Genomic DNA, 14,466 nt, shown 5'->3' with positions numbered 1-14,466 from the left:
CAGTCATAGCCCAACTAGAGGGTCACATGATGTGGTCTTGCTCCAGTCTTGACAACTACTAGCGGCAGATTTTTTACGTACAGTATCGGTATTGGTATGACCTATACTGCCCCTGTAACTACTTGGTATTGGGTCGATACCCGAATTTGTGGTATCACCAAAACTACCGGTCATGTAAAGTAGCCAAATAACAAAAGACTAAGTGCTTTAGTACACTTTATCAGAAATGTAGCAATCATCCATCCCTTGACAAAATCTCCCATAAATTCTAACTTTGCAACAGCGGCGACACGGACAGCAGAGACTGGTCAGAATGACAGGTTTTATGCTCAACTTCATCAAGAGCATAATTAGATCATAATTCCACCAGAAGGTGTGGTGGTTGTAGCATAATGGAACCTCTGGTGCGCAAAGTAACCAATCATAGTTACAAAGATTAGGCGTCATTTATGCTCAGGCAAAATTAATCAAATCTAGTAATCAAGGATCAAGCAATAACACCACCAAATAAAATTATCCCCCAGTAGTTGATCCTATTTATTTGTTAACATTGTCAGCTTTATTGAGAGCGGTGCCTTCCTAAGTCACATTCTACAGTCAGACATTCAGAAAAAGAATTTATCCTGATGGGAAAACCGAAAATAGACGTCCCAGGCTATGGGGGGCTGGGGGGGGTGCATTTCCAGCTCAGCCCAAAATGTTCCCTAAGAAAGCTGCAAGGAACTCCACGGGGGGAATTCCAACAGAGGATTAGTTTCACAAACCATAACGTCACGGCGACGAAAATAATATGACGACTGACGGAAATGTGGAAATTAGTCAACAAACGTGTTGAATAATGAGAACTGCCATTTGCTCAAGACGTTAGGACTTATGGTTACAAGACAACTGTTGGAGTAGCAAAGCCATACTGAAATAAAAAAATAGGGTCTTTGTGTCGTGATATGTGGTCCTATGTATGTTTTATACTGTATCAATCAAGGGATGTTTTTGTCCCAAGTACAAATCAGAAAAAAATGGTGTCATGTATTGAGGGTGGGGAGATTTAAAAAGGTCAAGTGACAAGTCTTTGGGGCTGTTGTGAACCCATTTGAGACTAAAAAAAAAGAGGTTCTGGCCAAGCTGCAAGGAGGAACAGACAAATGATTGTGTAGCAGCTACACAGTCACAGGTCACTAAAAGCAGACGGCCTGCAGAGGTTGAGAAGGCTGCAATGGTAAGCGCATACCATATAAAACAAGTCGGAGCTTTTCTTCCCATCACTCACACACACTGCCAGAGACGCAGCTGTGAAAAAGTTACCTAAAAGTTGTTAGCAAGTAATCAACAGAAGGGTTATGGTTGAGAGGCTAAAAAAGCTGATATTAGTTTTAATTGTTATTTTACAGATAATGAAAACATGGTTTTAGTATTTTTTTCCAAAAAATGTTTTTTCAAAAGTGGGTTTGAAAAAAACAAAACAGGAGGGTTCACCTGTCAACATTAGCATTTGAAAATAAGGGACATTTTCCAGAAAAATAATTAATAAACAAAGGAAATTGTCCCTTGGCAGATAACCTTGGCTCAAGTGTGACTATCGTCAACAGCGTCAATTGCAATACCGGAGAGAATTTGTATGTTTAATTTTACAGAAAGTTCAAATAAGTGAAATTTACTGGAAACTCTTTAAAAAGTAAGACAAAGAAAGGCAAAGTCTGGTCATTTCTTTGGGAAAATGGAAGGGCTGACAAGTAGGGATGTAACAATAAAAAGTACTGAAGTTAGTAGAGTGGCCGTGCCAGCAATCAGAGGGTTGCTGGTTACTGGGGTTCAATCCCCACCTTCTACCATCCTAGTCACGTCCGTTGTGTCCTTGGGCAAGACACTTCACCCCTTGCTCCTGATGGCTGCTGGTTAGCGCCTTGCATGGCAGCTCCCGCCATCAGTGTGTGAATGTGTGTGTGAATGATTTAATGTGGAAATACTGTCAAAGCGCTTTGAGTACCTTGAAGGTAGAAAAGCGCTATACAAGTATAACCCATTTATCATTTATTTAATGATAAACTGCGGTAAAAACACATCATATATATATATATATATATATATATATATATATATATATATATATATATATATATATATATATATACACACACACACAATGTTTTTTACCAAAGATGGCAATAACTTCTCTCAGCACACATTATAGAATGTTTGACCGAGTTCAAGTTGATATGGCAGAATTTCACACTTTGTTGTGACCAAGCCAAGGCATGTGTAACCTTAAACATAAGAGCCAAATCACAACATTCCAATCCTTCTTCTGAAAAGAACCCCCCACAGCCCCTCCCCTTCCTTACTGCACAGTCCTTACTTATTTGAACAGCACTTATCACTTTTTAGCTTGTTGTTCTTCAAGACACAATCCCACAGTCAGCTTAGTTTACGTAACATCCAACAGACTTGGAACAGAAAACTCCACCAAAAAACAACAACACTATAATTAGCAGTTAAACTTTAAGAAGAGCACTCTGTTTTTGTTCTACATGCTGTGCATTTTACACATGCTAAAATGTTGATCCCCCTCCTGCAGCAGTACCGGTTGCCATGGTGACCGGAAGACTCAAGCTGCCTGGTAACTCAGACTGATGCAATACAAAGCTAAAAAAAAACAACAAAAAAAACATTACTTAAAATGACTGTGAAGGTGGTTACTTAAATACCCCTTAGTAGGATAAGTGCACTGTATGTATTAGAAAACAAAACATTAATTAAATTTGAAAAAATTCTATACAGGATTAAAAAATCTCATTGTGCTTAATTTATGTACTATTCCTACTACACCAGTATTTGATGCCAGTTTGTATGATGCATGTAGTTAGCTAAAAGTGAAGACAGGAGCGCAGTAAAATGGACAGTTATATTTTGCTATTTCAGTGTCTTCTTTATTAGCGTGGCAAAGCTATTTGTCACATGATCTGTTACAGCTGTCTGGCTATATACCATATATATTTATATATATGTGCACAGAAAAAGGAATAGCCCTATTGACTTCTCTCTGCAGTCATACTCGTTTTAGTTTGCCAAATGCACATTAAAAAGTTGTTTTTGTTGTTTTAATTGTTCTTGACGCAAAGATCCTTTATATCAGCGTTTTTCAACCACTGTGCCGGGGCACACTAGTGTGCCGTGAGATACAGTCTGGTGTGCTGTGGGAGATTATCTAATTTCACCTAACTGGGTTAAAAAAAATTGTTTGCAAACCAGTAGTTATAGTCTGCAAATGATGTGTTGTTGTTGAGTGTCGGTGCTGTCGAGAGCTCGGCAGAATAACCGTGTAATACTCTTCCATATCAGTAGGTGGCAGCAGGTAGCTAATTGCTTTGTCGATGTCGGAAACAGCGGGAGGCAGCGTGCAGGTAAAAAGGTGTCTCATGCTTAAACCAAAAATAAACAAAAGGTGAGTGCCCCTAAGAAAAGGCATTGAAGTTTAGGGAAGGCTATGCAGGACCAAACTAAAACTGAACTGGCTACAAAGTAAACAGATACAGAATGCTGGACGACAGCAAAGACTTACTGTGGAGCAAAGACGGCGTCCACAATGTACATCCGAACATGACATGACTATCAACAATGTACCCACAAAGAAGGATAAAAATAACTGAAATATTCTAGATTGCTAAAACAAGGTAGATGCGGGAAATATCGCTCAAAGGAAGACATGAAACTGCTACAGGAAAATACCCCAAAAAAGAGAAAAAGCCACCAAAATAGGAGCGCAAGACGAGAAGTAAAACACTACACAAAGGAAAACAGCAAAAAAGGCCAAATAAGTCAGGGTGTGAAGTGACAGGTGGTGACAGTACACCTACTTTGAGACAAGAGCTATAGTGATGCATGCTTGGTTATGCTTTAAAGTCATATCCAACAATTGCGACAACAATTTTTTACTGTCAACTGAGTTTCGTTTTTTAATGATTTCTGCTGGTGGTGTGCCTCCGCATTTTTTTAATGCAAAAACTGTGCCTTGGCTTATAAAAGGTTGAAAAACACTGCACTATATGACAGGAGCACTCTGCTGTTTTTGTGAGTTGAGTTTTTCCTTGCCCTTGTGTGGGATCTGAACCGAGGATGTCGTTGTGGCTTGTGCAGCCCTTTGAGACAATTGTGATTTAGGGCTATATAAATAAACATTGATTGATTCATTGATGTTTTTTACGGACAAACAGCAACAACAACAAAAAATAATAATAATAATATCAAGGCTTATTAATGTGGGAGGACCTACTGCAAAAATGTTTGTCAAAGATCCTCAATATCACAAGAGTACTCTGCTGTTTTAAAGGACCTATTGCAAAATACAGTAGTCAAAGATTCCCTAAATAACAAGAGCGTTGAGCTGTTTTTTTTAAGGACATACTGCAAAAACATTTGTAAATGATACACTGTATAACAAGAACATGCTTCTGCTAGTTTTAGGGACCTACTGCAAAATACACTTGTCAAAGATCCTCTAAATGACAGGAGCGCTCTGCTGGTTTAAAAGGGCCTACTGAAAAATACACTAGTCAAAGTTCCTCTAAATGACAGGTTACAGTGTCCGCCCTGAGATCGGTAGGTTGTGAGTTCAAACCCCGGCCGAGTCATACCAAAGACTACAAAAATGGGACCCATTACCTCCCTGCTTGGCACTCAGCATCAAGGGTTGGAATTGGGGGTTAAATCACCAAAATGATTCCCGGGCGCGGCCACCGCTGCTGCCCACTGCTCCCCTCACCTCCCAGGAGGTGATCAAGAGTGATGGGTCAAATGCAGAGAATAATTTCGCCACACCTGGTGTGTGTGTGTGACAATCATTGGCACTTTAACTTAACTTTAACTTAAGTGCTTAGCTGTTTTTAGGGACCCACTGCAAAAACGCTCATCAAAGAGCCACTAAATGACAGAAGCGCTGTGATGTTGGTAGAGTACCTACTACAAAAATGCTAATCAAAGATTCTCTATACAGCAAGAGCACTCTGCTAGTTTTAAGGACCTATTGCAAAATACCCTAGTCAAATGACAGGAGCACTCTGCTGATTTAAAGAGCCTACTGAAAAATGCACTAGTCAAAGATCTTTTACATAACAGGAGCACTCTGCTGGTTTAAAGAGCCTACTGAAAATTGCACTAGTCAAAAATCCCCTAAATAAAAGGAGCACGCAGCTGTTTTTTTTAAGGACTCACTGCAAATACGCTAGTCATAGATCCTCTAAAATGACAGGAGTGCTGTGATGTTGTTAAAGGACCTAGTGCAAAAATATTTGTCAAAGTTCTACTATATAACAATGAGCACGCTGCTGATGGTTTTAAGAACCAACTGCAAAATACATTACTTAGAGAATCTCTATATGAAAAGAGCACGCTGCTGTTTAAACGCTAATCAAATATCCTTTTTATTCCAAAAGCACTCTATTGGTTTTAAAGACCTACTGCAAACATGCTACTCAAAGATTCTCTATATGACAAGAGAACTTTGCTGGTTTAAAACACCTTTTGCCACATTTTCAAGAGTCAGAACGTCTAATAGGTGTGTTTGACTTTTTTAAACTGTGATGTCAAAGTATAAAAAGTGTGATGATAACCAGAGAACAGGAACTTGACCTTATTGCATGTATCACCATAACATAATAGCCTAATGACATCACACTGTCTACCATTTAGCATGAAGAAAACGTAAAGTAATCGTTAATATGAATATCCGTTTCACAGAAGACCTGTCTGGTATGATTGAGCGTGATCAGGACACTTCCTGTATGTTGTACGTAATGCATGTGTCACATTATGGATCGCTCATTTCCTCACCCTTGTGATCCTAAGCAGCCGCTTTTCATGCAGGACAAAAAGGGGACAAATCAATAAATTAGCCACGCGTGGCCTCATGTCTAACAGACAGGCTCCGCCCCTAAACAGGAGAGATCCGTAACCCAACAGTTTCAGCACCACAACATCTGAACAGCAACACTAAGAGAGCGTGCTGCTTTGACAAAAAAACAACACATAGAAAAAGGGGAAAACAACGTTATAATTCACTACCAGCATCAACAAAAAATACTTTAATTTGCAGAGCAGCATGCTAGCATTGATCTACAGAGGAGAGCTAAAGAAATGACATTTCCACACAGGAAGCTGAGGGTGGATCATTAAAAAATACTAATAACGTTTGGAAAAGGACATATTTTAACATCTTAAAAGGAGAACTTCAGTTTTTTGTTTTTTTATTTTGCCTATCATTCACAATCCTTTTGTGAGGCAAGTATACATATGTTTTTATTTTTTTAGCATTCTAACTCAAAAATAAACACTTGTAAAAGTCAGCTAACAATGGAGGTAATGAGATTAGCTCTATTCTGCTTATAAAGTGCTTAAAAAACATCTAAAACACTCAAACAATACACGCCGTAAGTATGTAATGTAGTAACAGTCATATTCATAATAACATGTAATATTTACATATTTTGCTCATTTCAGGCATACAGTGGTGTATTAATTTCACAGATGCATCACAACGTTTGCTTTTCTCAACAACTATTACTAATCACGACAGACTTCATGAGAGACAACAAAGACTACTTTGGGACAAATGATGATCCAAAACTTTATACTTTTGAGCCTGAATATAAGGAGGATGAGCTACAAGTTTTAGAAGCTGAGTGATAAACATGTGCAGCAGTGAAACACTAAGCGTCATGTAGCAGTATTGCTAAGTGCTAAACAAGAAATACAAACTATGAACATGATAAATCAATCACGTACGGTACAATGTCTGCTCTCACTGGGATGCCGACTGATGGGTTGTTAATATCTTTCCATTCAGATGAAGAATTATTTATAATCCTTAAAATAAAAGTGATGCAAACAAGCGTATTTTCGTGTGTTCCTCACCAACTTCTCGGTTTATGGCCACAACCCTCTACAAAGTGAGGGGCATGATTTATAATCTAGAATTAAATTTCACCAACTCAGAGGCGATGCAGCAGCAGCAGCTCAGTATGTCAACATAGCAGCATAAGTTGGTTAGCTCTGTGTGGTCAAGGGCTGCTAAGAATAGTTCCTAAAGGTGGCATATTTTAATAATTGTATGTCAAGTCATCATTAAATGGCCCTGATATGTCAAAAGGCATTAAAAAATAATGTTCTTTTCGCATACCTTTATAACTGATAACGGTAGTTCAGCCGGGATATGCTCATTTCAAAATTTGATTTACAGCCTCGAAATATTGTTATTGTTTTCATTTCGATGCCTTGCCCTCCACCGTTTGACCAATTAAAAAGTTTGTAACTGTGTCACATCCAGGTTGCCAGTTACGCACCGCCACCTTCGTCGAGCTACTGCCACTGGTAAAGTTACTAAACATGTCAGACTTTAGTAAATATAAAAGGCGACGTTACGATTCTCAACTTATTCATGACAAAGCGAGGAACAAAACGAGGATTTGTATCAGGGATGACTTTGAAGGATGGAGACGATTGAAGGCGGAGAACATTTTTTCATCTGACACAAAACTTGCTCATTTCCTACTTGATAGGTAAGCAAGGCATTTACGTTTTCTTATTATTTATAATAAATGGAAATGGACATTTCATAGGTAAACTATATCGTCCAATACAGTCTGATCTTGTCTAACAAAGCTAGTATGTTCGTGCAACGAATGCTTAGCATGCTCGCCCGGTCAATGACACATCAACATATAGCGTAACGGGGGAAATATATGCCTGTTAGCCTGTATGTCGATATGTATTCCAACTGACAGGGCAAAATATATTTTCAACAAATAAAACCTATGTGGATATGGGTAGTGTGAATGCCTATTTCGTTCTCAATATGCCAATACACTGAGAAATAGCGTTCCAACATTAGCACGGCTAATTGCGGTTTCTGGTACTGTATGTGCATCGGGCACATATGGGGTGGTATTTGCTTGGCACAATATAATGCATTACATGTAATGATTTTCTACTTTGTGTATTGACATGGTATTAGGTAGGGATGTCCGATAATGGCTTTTTGCCGATATCCGATATTCCGATATTGTCCAACTCTTTAATTACCGATACCGATATCAACCGATACCGATATCAACCGATGTATACAGTCGTGGAATTAACACATTATTATGCCTAATTTGGACAACCAGGTATGGTGAAGATAAGGTACTTTAAAAAATAATAATAATAATAAAATAAGATAAATAAATTAAAAACATTTTCTTGAATAAAAAAGAAAGTAAAACAATATAAAAACAGTTACATAGAAACTAGTAATTAATGAAAATTAGTCAAATTAACTGTTAAAGGTTAGTACTATTAGTGGACCAGCAGCACGCACAATCATGTGTGCTTACGGACTGTATCCCTTGCAGACTGTATTGATATATATTGATATATAATGTAGGAACCAGAATATTAATAACAGAAAGAAACAACCCTTTTGTGTGAATGAGTGTGAATGAGTGTAAATGGTGGAGGGAGTTGTTTTGGGTTGGTGCACTAATTGTAAGTGTATCTTGTGTTTTTTATGTTGATTTAATAAAAAAACAAACAAACAAAAAAAATAAAAAACCGATACCGATAATAAAAAAAACGATACCGATAATTTCCGATATTACATTTTAACGCATTTATCGGCCCATAATATCGGCAGGCCGATATTATCGGACATCTCTAGTAGTAGGCTATATGATTTATGCGTAACGTGGTTTTTGCGTAACGTGGGTTGGCTCATAGAATTGCACTCTGCACTGAAAGATGGTGATGAACGTACATGGAAGAGAACGTAGTGAGTCAGGTTGGATGCAACATGGAGTTATGCTGAACGAATTGTGGCGGTTATTTCACTGTTGGCCTTGGTTTGCCATCAAAGGAGGCCTATGCAATATATAACATATTATATGTTATTATATATAATTAGTTCGATGGTGGTCCATGCAATCAAACTAGACATTTTAGCAGGGTAATGCCAACAATCTGTCCCGACTCCCGATTAAAATATTGCTGCGTAACTTTACAAATACATTTGGCTAATCGACATTAGTAAAATGTGGCATACTTACTTAGTAGACCATCTTGCAAGAAGCATAAACAAGAGAAACCTACAGCGTAGGATTCGTCGATTGCCATTTGAAGTTCCTTGGAGTAGTATTCGGATTCGGCTGCGTATCTGACAACCTCAGTCATGGAGAGTGGGGAGGGGACGACAGAATTTTGACCGTGATTGCAGTACCATTTCTGGCCACATTACGCTTATAATAACAATAGTGCGAATACTTGGTTACTATTCAGGTCACGAGATGTAATTGGAGTATTGTTGGCGATTTTTGGATGTTTTTAGAGGGCTCTCTGGGCGCAATAGATGTTTCCCATTAGCTGCATTGTTAGCCACCTCGTGCTTGCCATACGTTACGAAATAGAATGCATTAAAAAAAAGAAAAACATATGTGTTCTTGTCTTACACAAAGATTGTGAATGATAGGCAATATTCCCCCCAAAAAAGTGTAGTTCCCCTTTAAAAAAGGGACAAGAAACCAATTCTGTTTTCTGGAAGAATCAAACATTCCAAGAAGATAAACAAAATATTCAAAAAAGATGTTATGGCTTTGTTTTAAATCATAGCACTAACTTAGTAGCTTCTATACTGTACATAACCCCATAAGACATATTCCATAGTATCTAAGACTGCTGTGATTATTCTTGATTTAAGGGTACATGAGAGGTAACAGAGAAGGGGAGGGGCGTCTTGACCTTAGACCTTATCTAGTTTAGGTATTGTTTTCAAATCTGCTCTAATCACTGTTAATACAACTTTCTTAATAAAATTAGAAGAAAAAGAAGGGAGTAATTCACTTTTACCAATACGTTATCAAATATGGTTTGGTCTATTTTTTTTATTTTTTTTTACCTTCTACTGTATTTGTATGTGAAGTACATGAACCCCACTTTGTATAATCACCTCTGCTTTGTTTGAATGTACAATTTAGAGAAGTATTTGATGTTGGATATGTAATCCTCCATATTGTTAGACACATTCATTCATTCAGCAGAGCATTAAAGCATTGATCTTGCATATGACAACAACAGAAAAACACAAACGCCAGGCTAGCTTCTTTGCAGATAAAACATTCCACAACACCAGGGGGAGCTCTACTAACCACATTAAACCCAGATTCCGATCTAACGAAGGTCTTAACTCATTCTCTTTCTATGCCACATCAATGTGGAATGTGCTCCCAACAGGTATAAAAGAAAGGGCATCTCTATCCTCCTTCAAAACCGCAATAAAAGTACACCTCCAGGCAACTTCAACCCCAACTAACACCCTCCCCGGATTGTTGTTAATAATCAAATGTAAACAATCAAATGCAGATATTTTTCTTATGCCTTCTGATCTCTCTCTCTCTCTCTCTCTCTCTCTCTCTCTCTCTCTCTCTCTCTCTCTTTGTCCACTACTTGCTGTACATATCCTACCAAGTCAGACCTACACTGTTTTAATATCCATTTCTCTGTTCTCAATTGTTGATGACTGATGATAACAACCAAACCTAACCCCCCCGCCTCCCCTCCACACCCCGAATTGTAAATAATGTAAATAATTCAATGTATACACCCTGATGGTTAACTTGTGTGATGACTGTATTATGATGATAGTATATCTGATAGTATATATCTGTATCATGAATCAATTTAAGTGGACCCCGACTTAAACAAGTTGAAAAACTTATTCGGGTGTTAACATTTAGTGGTCAATTGTATGGAATATGTACTGTACTGTGCAACCTACTAATAAAAGTCTCAATCAATCAATCAAATATGGTAGCAACATGTGTCTGCTCGCTCACGATCGCCCCCACTTGTCAATGTGGCGAGTCAGAGTACTACAAGACGCTCTCTAAGAGAGAGTCTACAGCTTTATTTATAGTCCAATTATCAATACTAATTACGTATCAAGTATTCATTTAAAGCAAGGCAGATGTTTTATTTAAAATGTACATGTATTATTTTGGCCATTTTAATATTACACACAGTTTGAACAGTAACACTGTGTTTGAAAAAATATGGTAGCAACATGTGTCTGCTCGCTCACGATCGCCCCCACTTGTCAATGTGGCGAGTCAGAGTACTACAAGACGCTCTCTAAGAGAGAGTCTACAGCTTTATTTATAGTCCGATTATCAGTACTAATTACGTATCAAGTATTCATTTAAAGCAAGGCAGATGTTTTATTTAAAATGTAAATGTATTATTTTGGCCATTTTAATATTACACACAGTTTGAACAGTGACACTGTGTTTGAATATAGGAAAATAAAACATTACATTAATCAGGTGGTTCTTTGACGCACCAGATGGAGACCGCATAACACTAGTGGTACACGCACCACAGTTTGAGAATCCATGCTTTCGATTGTAAAAATTTAAAATTCATAGAGTAAAAATGCATCTACAAACATTATTTTGGCGACATTGTGACAAGCAGACCAGCCAGTCATCCACGCCCTCATCTGCTACAACTTCCACACACACACAAGCAACAGACCAAAAGCCTCATGTTAGATTTGTGTGCAAATTTAGTGATTTGTACTCAGGCAAATGTTAAGCGATTGCAACCATGCAGAAAATGCATTCAGAACATAGTTTAATGGGCAAATATTAATATTTATTTATCATGACAAGTGACATTCCGCCTTACCTGCCGACCCGGACCACACGTCCCGCAGTATGAAGTTTGAATACATCTCGAAGAAGAACGTTACCGTTATATTTTTATTTTATTCAGACAGAGTCAAAAATAAACTTCATAAACAATAAAAAGATTTACCAGTCACATTATTAGGTACACCTAGTGTGGCGCACAATGCAGCATAAAAAAAGCACCACATTGTGACAAGCTTCCACGACAAAGTAAATATATGAAAACGCTGGCTCGTTGTTGTTTTTTAAGACAGGAGGCGTTATTCTCCGGCATATGCACTGAGGGAAAAATGTTGTACAGTATATTTTGACGACCTAAAACATGAGTATCCAACACTGTAACATTTAAAAGGCAGAAAAAAGGAAAACACTCGTAGGTCCTCTTTAAACTTAGTACCTTCACCGGTGCATTGCCCTTTGGAGACATTTTTTACTTTTACCTGGGAGTTGCTATGATATGCTGTGATGCACTCAGGTTGTTACAAGGGTGCATCTTTGATGATAAGGTAGAATTTGCCTACTTCTGCCATCTTGTGTCTTGATTGTCCTTTGAAGGCATTTAGTCTTGTTACCAAGGGCTTTGATATAATCTGCTTTGATGCAGTCAGCATTAATCTGTAATTTTTTAGGGATTTGAAAAATAACCAAAATGTTCCTTTTTTTAATGAATCTTTTTGTTGTTTTCGCAATTATTACCTTCGGTGAACTCAAACTGATCCAAAATAATAATACAAACAATATATCACATGTATATAGTGCTTTTCTGGGTACTCAAACAACAATACTGTAGATGTGGCTAACTAGGATAAGATTACCGTATTTTTCAGACTATAAATCAATGTTTTTTTCATAGTTTGGCCGTGGGTGCGATGTATACTCCGGAGCGACTTATAGTCCGAAAAATACGGTAGCTTGTTTTGTTCAAAGCAAAAAAATAAAAAAGAGGAAGCAACAATGTTATTTAATGATAAGCAAATTGTATCACTTACCAATTTAGATACAAAGATATGGGATTGTTGCTTTATGATGCAATTTAGTAGAACTATGGCATGCACATGGGGATAAGTTGATTGGCAACACTAAATTGGCCCTAGTGTGTGAATGTGAGTGTGAATGTTGTCTGTCTATCTGTGTTGGCCCTGTGATGAGGCGGTGACTTGTTCAGGGTGTACCCCCCGCCTTCCGCCCGTGTGCAGCTGGAATAGGTTCCAGCTCCCCCGTGATCCCGTAAGGGACACGCGGTAGAAAATGGATGAATGGATAGACGAACAATACCAATAGAGGTATTCCTGTTAAAGGGCACTTATTACACAAACTCAACTTTTCTTACCTATTGGTACCTGTTTTTGTGTATTTGGGATCTGCATAAGTCCCGAACACAAACCGTGGAGGCGTTGCGGAGATATTTATAAAACAATCTTGCCTTCCTCCAAACGGTCCGTTTGGAATTTGCCCCATTGGTGACGTTTTTAACCATTGGTGACGTTTTTAACCATTGGTGACGTTTTTAACCATTGGTGACGTCAGCCATCCATATATGGTTAAGTTTTACCCGAATAGCCGTGCACATGTCCGCCATTGTAGTCCGACTTTGTAGTCAATAAGTTCCTTATTTTTCTCCATCCCCTTGTTGTGGGGAAAACTGGCTCGTACAGGCATATTCAACCTCCGCTGTTGCCATTTCTAATACAAATTAGTATATAGCTGCAACTTATATCTGTCAGAAGACTCCATATGGAAGCGCTAAAAACTACAACAAAGATGATGGGTAAAAGATCAGAAAGCTACATAAAGCATAGACTACCAGCAGGCTGTTGTAATATATGAAAAGGGGTGTGGCAGTGCTACAAATGTCCCTTTAATGCACGTCCACTACACAACACAGCAATATGGATAGTCATAATTCTCCACATTGGGCTCGTCAATGCATAACCACAAGGAATAAAACAAAGTTGCAAATTATTCATTCATTCACGCCAGACTGGTGCTCGCCGGCCGGTGCATTCTTAAAAACTTGCCCTCTCCGGCAACTCCTCCACACAGCGAGGAAACCCAGCGACGGTGGCCGCCAGAGACGCCTCCTCGGGCGGCGTGTTGCGGCCACACGAGTCGGTAAATCCACCGGATCGGAGGCACCGGCGTTTTGGTGATATGAAGGCTCCACAAGTTGCGCATCTCAACACAACTTCCCCGCCTGGCAAGAGCCACAACAAGCGCCCACACACACGATAAGGAGTGCGGGAGAAAGAAGCTCCGTGGCTGGAGAAGGTCAGGCGGCTTTCGGCGTGTTGCCGCAGGGGGACATCGGCGCCACATGCACCGGAGTGTAACGTCTTACCTTCACCAGCTCCTCTGCTGCATCACCGGGCGCAGGTTGGCGGACACTTCCGCTGATTTAGCGGCCAAATAGCATCCGTCTTCTGGCAGGGAAATTTCCAAGTGGCCAGGCAGCTTTTGCGCGCGCGTGTGTAAAGTGTGTGCGTGTGCGCAGACAGCGGCTAATGTGTGTCTGCTGCGCGTGAGTGGGGAGGGGGCATTAATCCACCAGTGGGGCCGAACGGAAATACGTCATTTTCAACGGACATTACTTTGCAGTCCATCGGTCACTGGCACAATCACTGCAATAAATCATCACTTCTAACTCATAATAATTAGTGATACTTAAGAAATTAAAACATAAATAAAACAATTTCGATTCATTCAATCTAATCACATTTTTAAACTAAAAAACAAAGTAAATTATTTAAAAATAAATATATAT

At 38.8% G+C, this 14,466-nt stretch overlaps 1 protein-coding gene across 1 annotated transcript in view; it reads right to left on the bottom strand.

Annotated features, from left to right (window-relative positions):
- Nucleotides 1-14,200, bottom strand: part of tln2a (talin 2a) — a 214,539-nt gene extending 200,339 nt beyond the window's left edge. The window contains exon 1 of the mRNA XM_072913376.1: nucleotides 14,044-14,200. The gene's annotated coding sequence lies outside the window, so the exon portion shown is untranslated. The remainder of the gene's footprint in view (nucleotides 1-14,043) is intronic.
- Between the last annotated feature and the right edge of the window lie 266 nt (nucleotides 14,201-14,466).

The sequence above is a fragment of the Nerophis lumbriciformis genome, linkage group LG06, assembly GCF_033978685.3.
Source record: "Nerophis lumbriciformis linkage group LG06, RoL_Nlum_v2.1, whole genome shotgun sequence".
Taxonomy (NCBI): Eukaryota; Metazoa; Chordata; class Actinopteri; order Syngnathiformes; family Syngnathidae; genus Nerophis; species Nerophis lumbriciformis.
The sequence above is the reverse complement of the archived record's forward strand: the minus strand, read 5'-3'. Positions and strand labels throughout refer to the sequence as shown.